Source organism: Myxocyprinus asiaticus, chromosome 29 (assembly GCF_019703515.2).
Source record: "Myxocyprinus asiaticus isolate MX2 ecotype Aquarium Trade chromosome 29, UBuf_Myxa_2, whole genome shotgun sequence".
In the NCBI taxonomy this organism is placed as follows: Eukaryota; Metazoa; Chordata; class Actinopteri; order Cypriniformes; family Catostomidae; genus Myxocyprinus; species Myxocyprinus asiaticus.
Window position 1 is genome coordinate 36,046,452 of NC_059372.1, and position 15,123 is coordinate 36,061,574.

The window sequence follows — 15,123 nt, forward strand, 5'->3', positions numbered from 1 at the left end:
GTTTGTCCCAGTCTCCTGTCAAGAAACAACTATAGTTTGGAGTGTTGAGCTAGTGGATTGTTTTTGTGAAAGCATCACAAAACAATGCAAAATGGTAATCATGTTAATGAAACATTTGAAGTATTTTGGGTGAAAGATTAACCCTTTCCCTAACCTTAATGAGTGGAAGTGACAGCCCCTTTTGGAGTTGGCTCAAACCCCTTTTGGAGTTACCCCGCGCTCTTTGGATATTCTGCCCCAATTTGGAGGTCTCCGGCCTGCAGCTATACCTACTTGCAATATGGCAAATCCTAAGTGGGGATTGAGGCAGGGTCAATTTCAAAGTCCGAGTTTCGCTGAGTCAGGTCAGAGGGTCAGTAACAAGATACTTATTAATTTCCCAATTTTTCATTTGTAGCAACCAGCTTCCCTCAACAGATCAACGAAGAATGGAGAATTGTCAGTACTGATCAGTAGACGAAACCAGGTCTCTTCTGAATATTTGGGCTTATGAAAATGTGCAAATTCATATCGACAGCTTCTGCAGAAACGAAGATGTGATTAAGTATATTGTTGCCGAACTTGCCAAGTTGTGTATCCAGCGCACAATGGTACAGGTTCGGGAAAAATTAAAAGAATTGTGGACACAGTACAAATCCGTCAAGACGCACAATGGACAAAGCGGTGCCCAAAGGAAGAACTTTCCATGATTCGAGATCATGGATGGTGTGCTGGGACATCGTCCTGCTGTTGGTAGAGAGACCACTCAGGACACCGTTGCAGTTACAGTCGGTGAGTTGTCAATGTTAACTTACCTTGCTAGCTAGTTAATGTTTACATACAATATAAACTTGATATTCTAGAAAGAAAAATAACATTCATATTTGGTTTGTGTTTGTGCTAGATGATTCATCATCTGCGAGTGCTTTCCTGGAGTCAGAAGAAGGTGATGAGGGACCGTGTACTACAGCTCTACTGAGAGCATCTACACCTGGTACATAACTACAGATATCAAGATTGCAGAAAATAATTATTGAATAAATAATTATGCCTAAATATATGTTTATTGCAGAGAGACCTACCACTCCACAATGCCTTATCAGAGGGGGTCACATGTCATACAACAAAGGACCAGAATAGGAATTGTGGTGTTTAATTTACCCACCACAAACCATAGAGATGGACATACTGTAGGTGCCACTCAAACATTTTATCAGTTAACTTACATCTTGGATGTGATGCTTAATTGATTTCTTTAGCAGAACACAAACAAAGATTTTAAGAAGAATATTTCAGCTCTGTAGGTCCATTCAGTGCAAGTGAATGGTGACCAGACCTTTGTAGCTCCAAAAATCACATCACATGAACTTCAAACAAAATGTAGCAATATTATTGCGTAGCCTACATTTAAAATTACATTCGGGGCTACAGTCAAAACATTCAACCTGGCGACGCCAATGTTCAGCAGAAGAAAGAAATACCCATCTGGGATGGCATGAGGATGAGTAAATGATGACAGAATTTTCATTTTTTGGGTGAACTATCCCTTTAACTGAAGCGCCTGACCCGTATCAGCATGATTTTATGCATTGCACTGCTGCCACACAATTGTCTGATTAGATAATCGCATGAATAAGTAGGTGTACAGGTGTATCTAATAAGATGCTCAGTGAGTGTATAGCTAACCCTTTATATCTTAGGAAGGGGGTCACCTCTCAAGGGGATCATCATATTTGGAGGTCCTTGGCATTAAAAAGTTTGAAAACTCTTTTAAAGTCTATCAAATTCTTTAAAGGAGATTCAAACTCATAATAACTTACTATCTACAGTGACAATATTCAAACATAACAGCCGAGCCAATATTTAGTAAGAACACACTGTAACATTAGATACATCCACATGGTTTTCAATAAATTAAAATAAAACAAAACTGATGAATAATAGTTATTGCACTTAAGATGCAGTGCAGATTATATTCCAGTAGATGGAAGCATATGGTCATTTCCAGACTCCATAATGCAGTTTATTTGGCAAGTACACTCTAGTGAGGAAATAAGATGCCAAGGACTGTATCTCTGCTTTCCGCTTCAGTCTCTGCATTGCTTCAATCTAAAATAGTACACAAACATGCACAAAGGCTCATAGACAACATCGACCACATTTTTGGGACCTGCACACTAAACAACTTTCTGACTGTATTTGTCTTTCGCTTTCAATGTACCTATCTATTACGCTTTCAGAAAACTTCTTGTCACATTTATTCTGTATGTGTCAGGAAGATGTACACACGGAGAATATGGGAACCTCTTCTGTTCTTTTCATATTGCCTTTGTTATATTGTAAAACATCAAGCATGTGTTTGTTCTAAGAACCACACCAATCACCAATTGAGAATATCTGAATAAAAACACCTCTCTCTCCCAAGCAGGTTGGCAGGTGATATAGGTTCTGTTCCTAAAGTTGTTGATCTTCCTCTCATCTGTCTGAGAAAATGGAATAAGAGTTTCCTCTGGCACCCTGTACCTGTGACAGACACAAACACAAACTATATATAAACACTGTGGCAGCGGCAGGGAAATGGCCTCTGTGGCTGTGGAAGCTGGCAGCGGCAGGGGAACAGCCTCCATGGCCGTGGACACTGGCCGCAGCAGGGGAACGACCTCTGTGGCCATGAGGACTGGCAGAGACTGGGTAATGGCCTCCGTGGTTGTGAGCACTGGCAGTGACAGGCGAATTACCTCCTTGGTTCTTGAACACTGGCAGGGACAGGGGAACAGTCTCAGTGGCTGTGAGCACAGGCAGTGACAGGGGAACGACCTCCGTGATCGTGGGCACAGGCAGTGATGGGGAAACAGCCTCCATGGTCATGGGCACTGGCAGTGATGGGAGAACAGCCTCCATGGTCGGGAGCACTGGCAGCGACTGGGGAACGTCCTCCATGGCCGGGAGCACTGGCAGCGACTGGGGAGCATCTTCCGTGGCTGGGAGTGCTGGCAGCGACTGGGGAACGGCCTCCGTGTCCGGGAGCGCTGGCAGCAACTGGGGAGCAGGAGCCCTTATCCTCCTCCTCCTCCTCTTCTGGGTGGCTGGGAGTACTGCTGTGGGAATAGCCTTCGTGACCGAGGATGCTGGCACTGGGACGGCCGAGGCTTCAGGCACTGGCTCTGGGATGGACGAGGCTTCAGGCGCTGGCTCTGGCTCTGGGATGGACGAGGCTTCAGGTGCTGGCTCTGGGATGGACGAGGCTTCAGGCGCTGGCTCTGGGATGGACGAGGCTTCAGGCGCTGGCTCTGAGACAGACGAGGCTTCATGAACTGGCTCTTTGACCGTTACAGGCATGGGTGCTGGCTCGATGACCGTGGTAGGCATGGGCACTGGCAGTGACTGGGGAACAGGAGCCCTTCTCCTCCTCTTCTGGGTGGCTGGGAGTGCTGCTGTGGCCAGCGTGGGCGGAGAATCAGCCTCCATGGCCTTGGAAGCTGGCAGTGGCAGGGAAACGGCATCCGTGGCCATGAACGCAGGCAGTGGCAGAGAAACGGACTCTGTGGATGCTGGCAGTGGCAGGGGAATGGCCTCCATGGTGTGGAGGATGCAAGGAGACTAAATTATGGAGAGAAATCAACAGGTTAACAAGACAAGGCAGGTGTGACTAATAAACTAATAATGGGCAAACAAGGAGGCAGGGTATGATGTAAGACAGAGAGACATGCTGCGATACAGAAACAAAACAAAGCCACATCTCACAAGACAACAAAACACCCGAAAGCCATGAGCGTACATCGGCAAGACAATAAGGCAATATACGCCCATGCCAACCGACAAACAAGACGAGAAAAAATGTGTAGCAACACCTAAGCGATGCCACGCATTCTCACACTAAACGAAACCTGAGCATACAGTACATCGCAAGGCAAACGCCACGCGACACAGGCAACAGGCCACAAAAACAAGACAGGACACCTGTGCGAGAGTTTGGTCACACACACCCCTGACATCTTAGACCGAAGTGACCGAACCTCAGACCTCACAACATGAAGACAGCTCGCGACCCGGGCTGCAATGTGAGTGTGACACGAGGCGCACCCGTGTTCGCGAGAGACAGACAAACTATTGATGTGAGTGAACGCTGACAAGATGACATAAGCGTGATGCACCCACATCAATAGCAGATAGATATTGAGAATGAGTGTCCGGTTCCCGACACAGACGAAACCAAACCAGACAGGAAGTCAGGATCCAGACACCATGCTCCTGACATGAAACAAGACAGACCAAAGACCGCACACAGGGAATACAACCGAAACTGCGTGCTCACACAAAGACAGTCAATGAAACACTAGACAGACATGGGACGATGATGCCACGGTCCTGTCAGGCAAAAACCCAGACTGACAGAGTGACAGGACTGTGACAGACGGTGCAAACAATTCCAATTAAATGTTATTTTCTACTGTAGTTTACTCTATATTCCCAAAAAGAGCAAAGACAGTTAACAAATCCACTTTAAAATAGCTTTCAAGAGGAAGGAAATAAAAAACAGCAACAAAAACCAAAACAAAAAAAAACAGAAAACGGAAATCAAAGCAAGCCCAGTCTCAATCACAAACCACAGAGCAGAGTAATGAGTTGACTTTCCCAAACCTCTGGATGTCTGAAGGCAGGAGGCCCAACCACAGCACACTGGGACAGTCAGACTGTGCGCCTCGAAGGCCACTGACTGAGGACAAATGACAGTTAGAGTTCATAAAGCTTTACAGTCAAACACATGACTTTTATGACATAAAATTAAATGAGTCCTCCATGATTTAATAAAGCAATTTAGTATTAGATAATTTCAAATAAGGTTAAGCGAATAAGTGTGACTGGTTTAAGTATATATATAAATATATATATATATATATATATATATATATATATTTAAAGCTCTAGTTACCACTGTATATACATATATGTTTTAATGTGCTGAATGCTTTGGGGAAAAAAAATCAGGCATGGTTCTTATTATGATGCAAAGAAACACCTGTCACACTGCCAAAAAAAAAAAAAAATATATATATATATATATATATATATATATATATATATATATATATATATATATATATATATTTGTCTTGTTTTTGAGGAAAAATATCTCAACATCCTTAAAAAAGAGATCAATAGTAAGGAAAATTATGTAAAATAATAAATATTTTTTTTACATTTATTTTTTGACATTATTGGCACTTTATTTTTTTTAAAACCTAATTATAAACCTCATTGAATTTTGTTAGATTTCTGCTTAAAAGAAGAATAAATCATTAGAAAAATAAACATAATTTAAGATATATTCAAGTCTTAATATCTAATGCAGTAAGATACTAAGACAAAAACACTGATCAAGATCCTGCAGGATTCTGTATATTTATGCGAGTTAAAATTTAGCCACATACTCTGCAGATGTGACACTCACACATGTAGAAACGCTTTACTTTTTCCACAGGGTAAATTTTAAGTTCATGAATGAATGCTTCCTCTCTTTTTTTCTTGCCACAAAGAGAGAAAAATAATTACATGTCGCCACAATGCAAGACTTTGCACAGGCCTCCCTGGAAATTGCACAGAAATAGCAGGAAACAAGACTTACCACTGAGCCATACTTGCAGATGCACATAATTTTGATGCCTGGGGGGAAAAGAGAGAGAGAGAGAGAGAGAGAGAGAGAGAGAGAGAGACTGATTCTGCAATCACCACCACCATACCCTTGCAGTTATCCTATGGGACAGCTAAGAAAGAACAGAGGCCTCGGTGGTCATACTAATGGTTATGCTAAACAGTATTGACTTATGTAACGGGTTGTGTTACTCTCAATTTTGGATCGGAAAACAAATCAGATCAGAAGAAATCCAGATTCAGGAAGAGAAGTGGTGGCAATTACTGAGAGACGGCAGGAGACGATATTAGGGTAAGTATAAAGAACTATTACTGAACTTTTCCTTTTTTGTTTTTAGGCCTTGTTCTTTTAGATAGTATCTCAGAAATAAAATAAAATAAAACAACAGCTCAAACAACATTGACAGACAATGTATATTATTGTAAATATACCCTCAAAGTATAAGAACAATGCACAATAATATTTTGTTTAGCTTAAGCCAAACCAAATTTAGTATTCAAAAATATCAATCTGTTTCAGATAACATAGGTAATCAGAATCAATTCCAAGATAAATATCAAAAGATTTGAGTTCAGTATCAAATGGTTCAATATGAGTTCAAAATGGATCAGATTCAAATATCAAAAGGATTGAAGTTAAAGTCTGCATGTAACGGAAGTTGCGACTGACTTCAGTATTGTGACGTATTTCCGAGTGAAACGGAATATTGAATGAGAAAAAATATCCACTGGGAATTGATTGGATCTAGAAAAGTAGGCATTCCATAAAGAAATGGAGGCAGATCTGATGGGAAGTATCAGTAAAATGAGGCCAGCGCGGCTAGCACTGGGGGCGATTTGGGACCTCAATGGGACCGCCTCCGCCGGGTAACCCCCCATGGACCTCCCATTCCCCAGCACGCTCGTCTGCCCAGATCAGGCTTCCGAATGAGTCCGCCGGCTCGTCTCGGGGCGAGTTCGACCTCTTGTTCGGAGCCCTCGAAGGTGATGAGCTCTCGAGCGCAGCATCGTAGAGCGGGCTCGTCCAGTCGGACGCGGAAGCCTCAGCTGGGCTTTCCCCCTCGGGAACGGTCGCCCAGTCACAGGCTGACATGGAGAAGACGGACATGCTTTCCCGGGCAGCCGCGAGCGTCGGGCTAGAGTGGAACCCTCCACTCTCCCCTGAACCCTCGCGGCTCGATGATTGGTCCTGGGCCCACGGTGCCGCTCACAGCCACGCCCCGCCCCAGTTCCTTTCTTCCCGGAAGTGCATGAAGAGCTGACAAGGTCGTGGGAGGCACCTTTTACAGCCCGGTCCCGATCTTTCAGCTCCCCCGCCCTCACTACCCTCAATGGTGGGGTGGCCAAGGGGTATTCGGTGATCCCCCTGGTGGATAAGGCACCTATGCCCGCAGAGCGCCGCCACCAGGCGTGGGCACCCGAAACTCCCGTCCAGGGCCTGTAGGTTTACGTCGTCCCTGACGGCCAAGGTCTACTGTTCCGCTGGACAAGCCGCCTCCGCCCTGCACGCCATGGTTCTCCTGCAAGTCCACCAAGCCAGGGTGCTAAAGGAACTGCACGAGGGTAGTTCCTTCCAGGGATTGATGCGGGAACTGCGCTCGGTGACCGACCTCACCCTCCGGGTGACGAAGGTCATGGTGCGGTCTCTCGGTTGGGCGATGTCCTCCTTGGTGGTCCAGGAAATCCACCTTTGGCTCAACCTGGTCAAGATGAGAGAGGCCGACAAGGCATGCTTTTCCAAGTTGGCCTGTTTGGCGACACCAACAAGGACTTTGTCCAGCAGTTCTCGGCGGTGAAGCAGCAGAGGGAAGCTATCCAACACATCCTGCCTCGGCGTGGCTCAAGATCCCGCACACCGTCTGCTCGTCACCAAGGGTGTCCTCCTGCAGTGACTGCACCGGCTCTGCCACAGCCTGCCCCCATGGCCCGGCCCCGGCGTGGAGTCCACCGCAGGAAGCAGACGCCACCCATCTCACGGCCGGCTGCCAAGAAACCGAGAAAGGCTTCGAAGCGCCCCTGAGACGGGCGACCCAGGGGCGAGGAAACCCACTGCTCTGGAGCTGGTAAGCAGACCACTCATCCCCTGGTGGAGGGCCGGGAGGAGAATCTTTTGTTACCTTTTCATTTAATTTCGCCGCATGCCCAAGTGGCTGCGGTATCCAAAAGTTCAACAAAAGAGTGGTTTCCTTGTTCCCTGGGTCACATATCCGGCGCACACGGCCGCACACATCATCAGGACTACTGTCCACCATTCCATTTCGGAAGGTTTGGCGCTTTTGCGGTGGCCTCCCCGCCCCTGCGCGCCCAGCTGTGGCACAAATCCGCCCCCAATGTGACGGTCTCCATGGGTCACGAGGACAAACCTCTTCCTCCCCCGTCCCAGGCTGTTCCGGGGGTGGTCACAAGGAGCCAGGTAAGTGCTTCGATGTCCCTGAACTCAGCACGGCATGACGTGGCACTTCAGGCTCCACCCCGCCACGAGGCCCCACCCGCCGGTATGTCCGACGAGATTGTCCCCCTCGCCCGGAGCTTGGACGCGTGGCTTGCGCTTTCCAACCCGTCGCGATGGCCGATCCGGACCGTCCGACTTGGCTACGCGATTCAGTTCGCCAGGCGTCCGCCCAGGTTCAGCGCCGTCCACTTCACCTCGGTGAAGGGTGAGAACGTCGCTACCTTGCGCGCGGAAATCGCTACCCTCCTACGGAAGGGTGCGATAGAGCCTGTCCCTCCGGCCGAGGTGAAGAAGGGGTTTTACAGCTCCTACTTCATTGTACCAAAGAAAGGTGGTGGATTGCAGCCAATTTTGGACCTGCGAGTACTGAACCGGGCTTTACACAGACTGCCTTTCAAGATGCTGACGCAAAAACGCATTCTAGCAAGCGTCCGGCATCAAGATTGGTTCATGGTGGTAGACCCTTCCTGCGGTTTGCATTCGAAGGTCGGGCGTATCAGTACAAGGTCCTCCCTTTCGGCCTGTCCTTGTCCCCTCAAGTCTTCACGAAGGTCGCACAGGCAGCCCTTGCCCCATTAAGGGAAGTGGGCATTCGCATCCTCAACTATCTCGACGACTGGCTAATCCTAGCTCACTCTCAGGATGTGTTGTGTGTGCACAGGGACCTGGTGCTTTTGCACCTCAGCCGACTAAGGCAACTGGGAAAAGAACAAGCTCCTCCCAGTTCAGAGCATCTCTTTTCTCGGCTTGGAGTTAGACTCAGTCTCGATGACGGCGCGCCTCATGAACGAGCGCGCACAGTCGGTGCTGACCTGTTTGAAGGCGTTCAGACAGAAGACAGCGGTTCAACTGAAACTGTTTCAGAGGCTCCTGGGACATATGGCATCCTCAGCGGTGGCCACACCGCTTGGGTTGATGCATATGAGACCGCTTCAGCACTGGCTCCAGACTCGAGTCCCGAGATTGGCATGGCGCCGCGGGACATATTGCATGGCCATCACGCTGGTCTGTCGCCACCTCTTCAGCCCTTGGACCGACCTCACATTTCTACGGGCAGGCGTTCCCCTAGAGCAGGTCTCCTGGTGCGTCGTGGTTATGACAGACACCTCCAAAATGGGCTGGGGCGCTGTATGCAACAGGTACGCAGCCACCGGCTCCTGGATGGGCCCACGGCTATGTTGGCACATCAACTGCCTCGAGTTGTTGGCAATTCTGCTCGCCCTGCGGAGGTTTCGGCCATTGATCCAGGGCAAGCATGTGTTAGTTCGGACAGACAACACGGCAACGGTGGCATACATCAACCATCAAGGCAGTTTACACTCCTGTTGTAAATCACAACTCGCCCGCCGTCTCCTCCTCTGGAGTCAGCAGCACCTCAAGTCACTGCGAGCCACTCACATCCCGGGCGACCTCAACACTGCAGCAGATGCGCTGTCAGGACAGGTTACCCTCAGGGGAGAGTGATTTGGAGTTGATTTGGGCAGGCACAGGTATACCTGTTCTCTTACCGAGAATCCTCCCACTGCCCGCTCTGGTACGCCCTGACTGAGGCACCTCTTGGTATAGACACAGCTGGCCCCCTGGACTACGCAAAAATGCGTTTCCCCCAGTGAGCCGCCCTGGAGAATTCCCGAGGAAGGACCTTCTTTCTCAGGGATGGGGCACCATCTGGCACCTGCGACCAGACCTCTGGATTCTCCATGTCTGGCCCCTGGACGGGACACAGAAGACTTATGTGGCCTACCACCCGCAGTGGTAGACATGATCACTCAGGCTAGGGCTCCCTTTATGAGGCGCCTGTATGCCTTGAAGTGGTGTCTGTTTGCTAAGTGGGGTTCTTCCCGATGCGAAGACCCCCAGAGATGCACAGTCGGATCGGTGCTTTCCTTCCTGCAGGAGAGGTTGGAGGGGCAGCTGTCCACCTCCACCTTGAAGGTGTATGTAGCTGCTATTGTGGCACACCACGGCACAGTGGACAGTAAGTCCTTAGGGAAGCATGACCTGATCATCAGGTTCCTGAGAGGCACCAGGAGGTTGAATCCCTCCAGACCATGCCTCATTCCCTCATGGGACCTCTCTGTAGTTCTTCAGGGTCTACGGGGAGCCCCCTTTGAGCCCCTGGAGTCAGCTGAGCTTAAGGCACTCTCTGTGAAGACTGCCCTCCTGACTGCGCTCACTTCCATCAAGAGGGTAGGAGACTGCAAGCATTCTCTGTCAGCGAAACATGCCTGGAGTTCGGTCCAGACTACTCTCACGTGATCCTGAGACCCCGACCAAGGTAGTGCCCAAGGTTCCCATGCACTGCCCCAGGAGGAGGCAGACCCAGCCCTGACATTGCTGTGTCCGATGTGCCCTTTACGCATCAATTTGGATCGCACGCAGAGCTTTAGAGTCTCTGAGCAGCTCTTTTTCTGCTTTGGTGGACAGTGGAAAGGAAGCGCTGTCTCCAAGCAGAGGATCGCCCACTGGGTCATTGACGCCATAGCAATGGCATATCACGCTCAGGACATGCCACCCCCTACAGGGCTACGAGCTCATTCTTCCAGGAGTGTGGCGGCCTCCTGGGCCTTGATCAGTGGTGCCTCTCTAACAGACATTTGCAGAGCAGCAGGCTGGGCAACACCCAACACCTTTGCGAGGTTCTATAATCTCCGGGTTGAGCCGGTTTCGTCCCATGTCTTGCTAGGTATGAACAGGTAAGTCCAGGACAGCTGGCCGGGTGTATCGCTTGCACATAGAGCCTTTCACCTCCCCTGAGCTGAAGACGTGCGCTGTTGACTCCCAGTAGTGTTCACAAAGTGTGTTCCCTGGATGACTTCCTCCGAGCCCTGTGGCAGACAAGTTTGTGGAGAAACTTGCTGCCGGCTCAGTACATGTGCTAACTAAGCCCTGACCCCATGCAATGTATATCTTCCACTAAATCATTTCCCTGTTGGTAAACTGCATTTTCTTTGGGCAGAGGCTCCTCTGCCCCAGTCACCATGTTTGTAGAAACTCCTCCCCCATTGGGTAGGACCTACCATGGGACTTCTCCACATGACATACTTCCGACATGGCTCGGCAAGACCATGTGACGTATTTCCAATCAAAATACGAAAGTAACCAGGACGTTTCCTGTACAGCGCCTATGCGGTTTTCACGTAACAAACAAATGGAGGTGGCGCTATGCAAATGCGCAGCGAACATAAAATGAAAGAATCACTCTCTGAGACTACTCGTTCTTCTGAGTCACATAAAAGATTCTTTCAAAATGAACGAATCATTCATGAACGACCCATCACTACTGAACGCAAGTTTACAATCAGTTGTGGAGGACTACTTGCCGCATGACACACCACCAGCAATCATTTTGATGGGGAAGAAGTTTGTTTGCAGCAGGCAGAGGAGAACGAGGAGCAGGAGCACACAGAGGATCATATTATATGTTTGAGCCATTACCTGCTGAGTGTTCTAACGGTCACCTGGTTTTCACAAACCCCATTTCGTGTTCTGACCAATTTTTGAAGCATTCGTGGGTGAAATGCTTCAAACACAACTGCGACCCCTCTGATATCCCTCCTTCTTCGAAATGCAAAAAATCAAGCCATCGGCCCGCAACCAGGGTATTTGGGGGATAGGGAAAAGTGTTTTGGGAGAGCCACAACCTAAAATGCACCTCCTTGCCATCTCTGTTTGTTATGCGTCTTTTTTACTCGCTGTCAAATCTCAAAGCAGACTGGTGGTTGGAGGGGAGTGGTTAAAGGATGTTCTGCCCAAGCCATCAAACTTACGTAATCAGAGAAGAAATGTCATTCCAGAGGCGAAGCTAATTTTCAGATTCTGATTGACGATTACAAAGACGAACTATTTTTTTCTGTGGATTAACTTGCACAGATGAACTGTTCACCACATGACTAGTAATGTGCGCTAACAAAGTAAATAGGGTCAATTTTGATTACACGCAGACTTTAAGTTTCATAAGGGTTCAAATACTGATGTCAGATCTTTCCCACTCTGTTCAATTTCTGTATTCAAGATTTAGTCCCATATGAGAGGAACATAGTCTTTGTGATGGAATTCCTTTGACTTTTGCAAAGAAACAAAAAAATAAAAAGCTGCCCTTTACTGTGTGGTTGAAGCCTCTTCTTTCCGGAAAGTAAAACACATTCCGGTAAGTAAAACACATACAAAGTAATTATTTATTTTTTTACAATGTCAAATAATACTCTATTATTAACTATATCTTTCCTTTTCAGGCACATGTAATCTTCTCAGGCACGTGTAACTCATAGTGATATCCATGTGACTCAATCATGCTGCATGTGAACAACTGTGCTCACAATAATGATTTTTTTATAGCATCAACTTCAAAATACAATGTACATATATACATATAAATATAATAAAACAAAATAAACTTCTGTTTTTACAAAGAAAAATGTTATATGCTCTTATTTCAGTGTAACTCAGTAATGAAATGAATGAATGTAACATGTAACATGAACTGAAATAACCACGGTCAAATATCCACCATTCGGTTACACAAAGATGTGATAAACCCATCGACTGTCATAAGTACAATGTTATAGTTTATCCTACCGAACGATCTTCTCTCTCAACTGTTTTGAAGAGTTTTAAGGACTATTCTCGAAGTTATATTCACTATTTTCCATCTGCACGTTTGGCATTCAGCTATCATTTCTCTTGTTCACTCTCTCCTCTGACCTCTGCAGTCTGCACTGTTAGCTCAACGAGTGGGTGGGACTAACCAACACACATTCTGATTAGTCAGGACATTAGCTCACTCAAGAATCGAGACAGAGATAAAATTGAGAAATATTTCTGTTACATATACATATATATATTCTATAATGTTGTTCAATAGTGTCATCAACTATTACATTTCAAATTTCATTCCCCAAATCTCATTAATTTACATTAATGAATATGAATTTATTTTTACCTCAGTTAATCTGGGTTATATCCCCCCCAACAGTGCAAAATTCATGCCACGATGCTAGGGTGATGTGGGTGGTTTCCAGGGCGTTGCTATGTGGTTGCTAGGTTGTTTTAAGTGGTTGCTTACTGGCCCAGTCTGTTGGATTTCTTTGCCCATTTTATTGTCCTCAGGGCAAATATTGTAAACTGAATTACTTAAAGTTTAAAGGTGCACTCAGTAATTTATTCCTAATTAAAACAGTTTAACTCCTAAAGACATGAACTGTAATTTTGCAATATATGCAGGGAATCATGAGCACTCCAGTCATATCAGTAACCTTATAAATGCTGTTTTATTCTACATGGAGGGGCTGCCATGTTAGAATCACATGACCAGCCGAATACTACTTGCATAATCTCAGTAACCATCCTGTTACTGGACACTTTCACTCATTGATTAAAGTAATCATGGCTGACTGTGAATACTACATTTCTACAATGATATCTGAAACTAAAAAGTATTGATTTTAAATGATGCTACATCCAAGCCACTAGGTGTCAGTGTAACTCCAAGATGACACAAAGACAAAAATTATTGAGTGCACCTTTAAAAACTGCAGTTAAATGTTTTCCAAAAATCCTTAATCCTAAGTATGAGCAATAGATATAGTGTTACTTGCTTTAGCAAGCTCCACTAAATATAACCTGAACTGTGTAAACATATATATAAAATAATTTGTAAATCCGGATGTCGATGTGATATCTGAATGTACTTAATTACTAATGTATGATCTGTAAAAATGTTCAGATGTACTATAAGCATGTAATCCAGTGTGATTTTTACCAAACTTGCTGGCTGATGAAGGGCAGTCACACTGGATAGCCATTACAGACGCATCTGGCTTCAGTACCACACCAACAGGCTTGTGAAATCTGAGAATAATATCAGCAGTTTTTGCTATTATTTCCTTATTTTCCCTCGACTCTCAATGTTTAATGTGTGGGCTCATATGTGTTAAGTCACAACATGCCCTGAAATATATGTACAATAATAAAGATGACTTCAGGAGTAACTTTATGTCTGGGTGTAGGGCTGAAATATTTTGTGGAAAACATTTTGATCTTAAGGTGATTATAACCAAATGTTGCACTGGGAAATCTAAGCAACCACAGTGAGGGTTTATTTCAATTTCTATGTGCAGGAATAAATTATTCTTTTAAATTAGGTTTTCATGATTAAATCTGCTATTGGCAATATCAGTCATATTGCTTGCACTAGGGAAATATTTATTAGAGCAATAAGCCGAAAGCCATCTTGGAGTTAATTCACAGAGGGGCCCCGTTGAAACGTGCTTGAAGCCTAAGGGAGTTTTGATGTAGATCTAAGCAGACAATTTTCTTTGTTCTACACATGAGCCATTACACAGTGTGCAAATAAAAAACCTTTTCAGAGAACAGGATTTGAAGTGTGTCTATGTGTATAAGAGAGAGAGAGAGAGAGAGAGAGAGAGAGATTGATAGATAGATAGATAGATAGATAGATAGATAGATAGATAGATAGATAGAACTATATTAATAAACATGAGACACCCACCTGACATTGGCCCAGCTGGATCTATTTATCACATGCAGCACAGGTGCCTCATCTTTAGACACACAACTGAATAAAGTCTGAATGATTCTCTCAATGCGCAAAACACCCTGTCTGTACATGGGGGAGAAGTGATATTCAATTAGAACTTCTAAACAGATGAACAAAGATGTAAAATAGTCACAAAACTTGATATTTCTGTTCCTGTTGACACCTGCTGACATGCTCCTGATGTTTTGACAGCAGTTTCCAGACTCGTGCACAGCATCTCTCTTAACTTATCTACCTCAGCGAACTGTTCAGCCATTTAAATAAATGTCCAACTTATGTCAGTCTTAGTCAAAATTGTACAAATGTTTCTGAGCTCGCTGTAGTTGTTTGTTTGTTTTGTTTATTCATTGTTAGTCATCGTCGCTAAGAGTGGAAAACAGTTCAGCGCATTAACGGATTCGCCTCAGAATTGATTAATTCTGTCCAGTCATCGATAGGAAATCACCTTTTTATGGAAATGAAAGGCTAAATGACACAGTAA

The 15,123-nt window shown here is 45.7% G+C and overlaps 1 pseudogene; it reads right to left on the reverse strand.

Annotated features, from left to right (window-relative positions):
- Positions 1–1,977: 1,977 nt before the first annotated feature.
- LOC127419649 (meiotic recombination protein SPO11-like) lies at positions 1,978–14,898 on the reverse strand (annotated as a pseudogene).
- Positions 14,899–15,123: the final 225 nt, after the last annotated feature.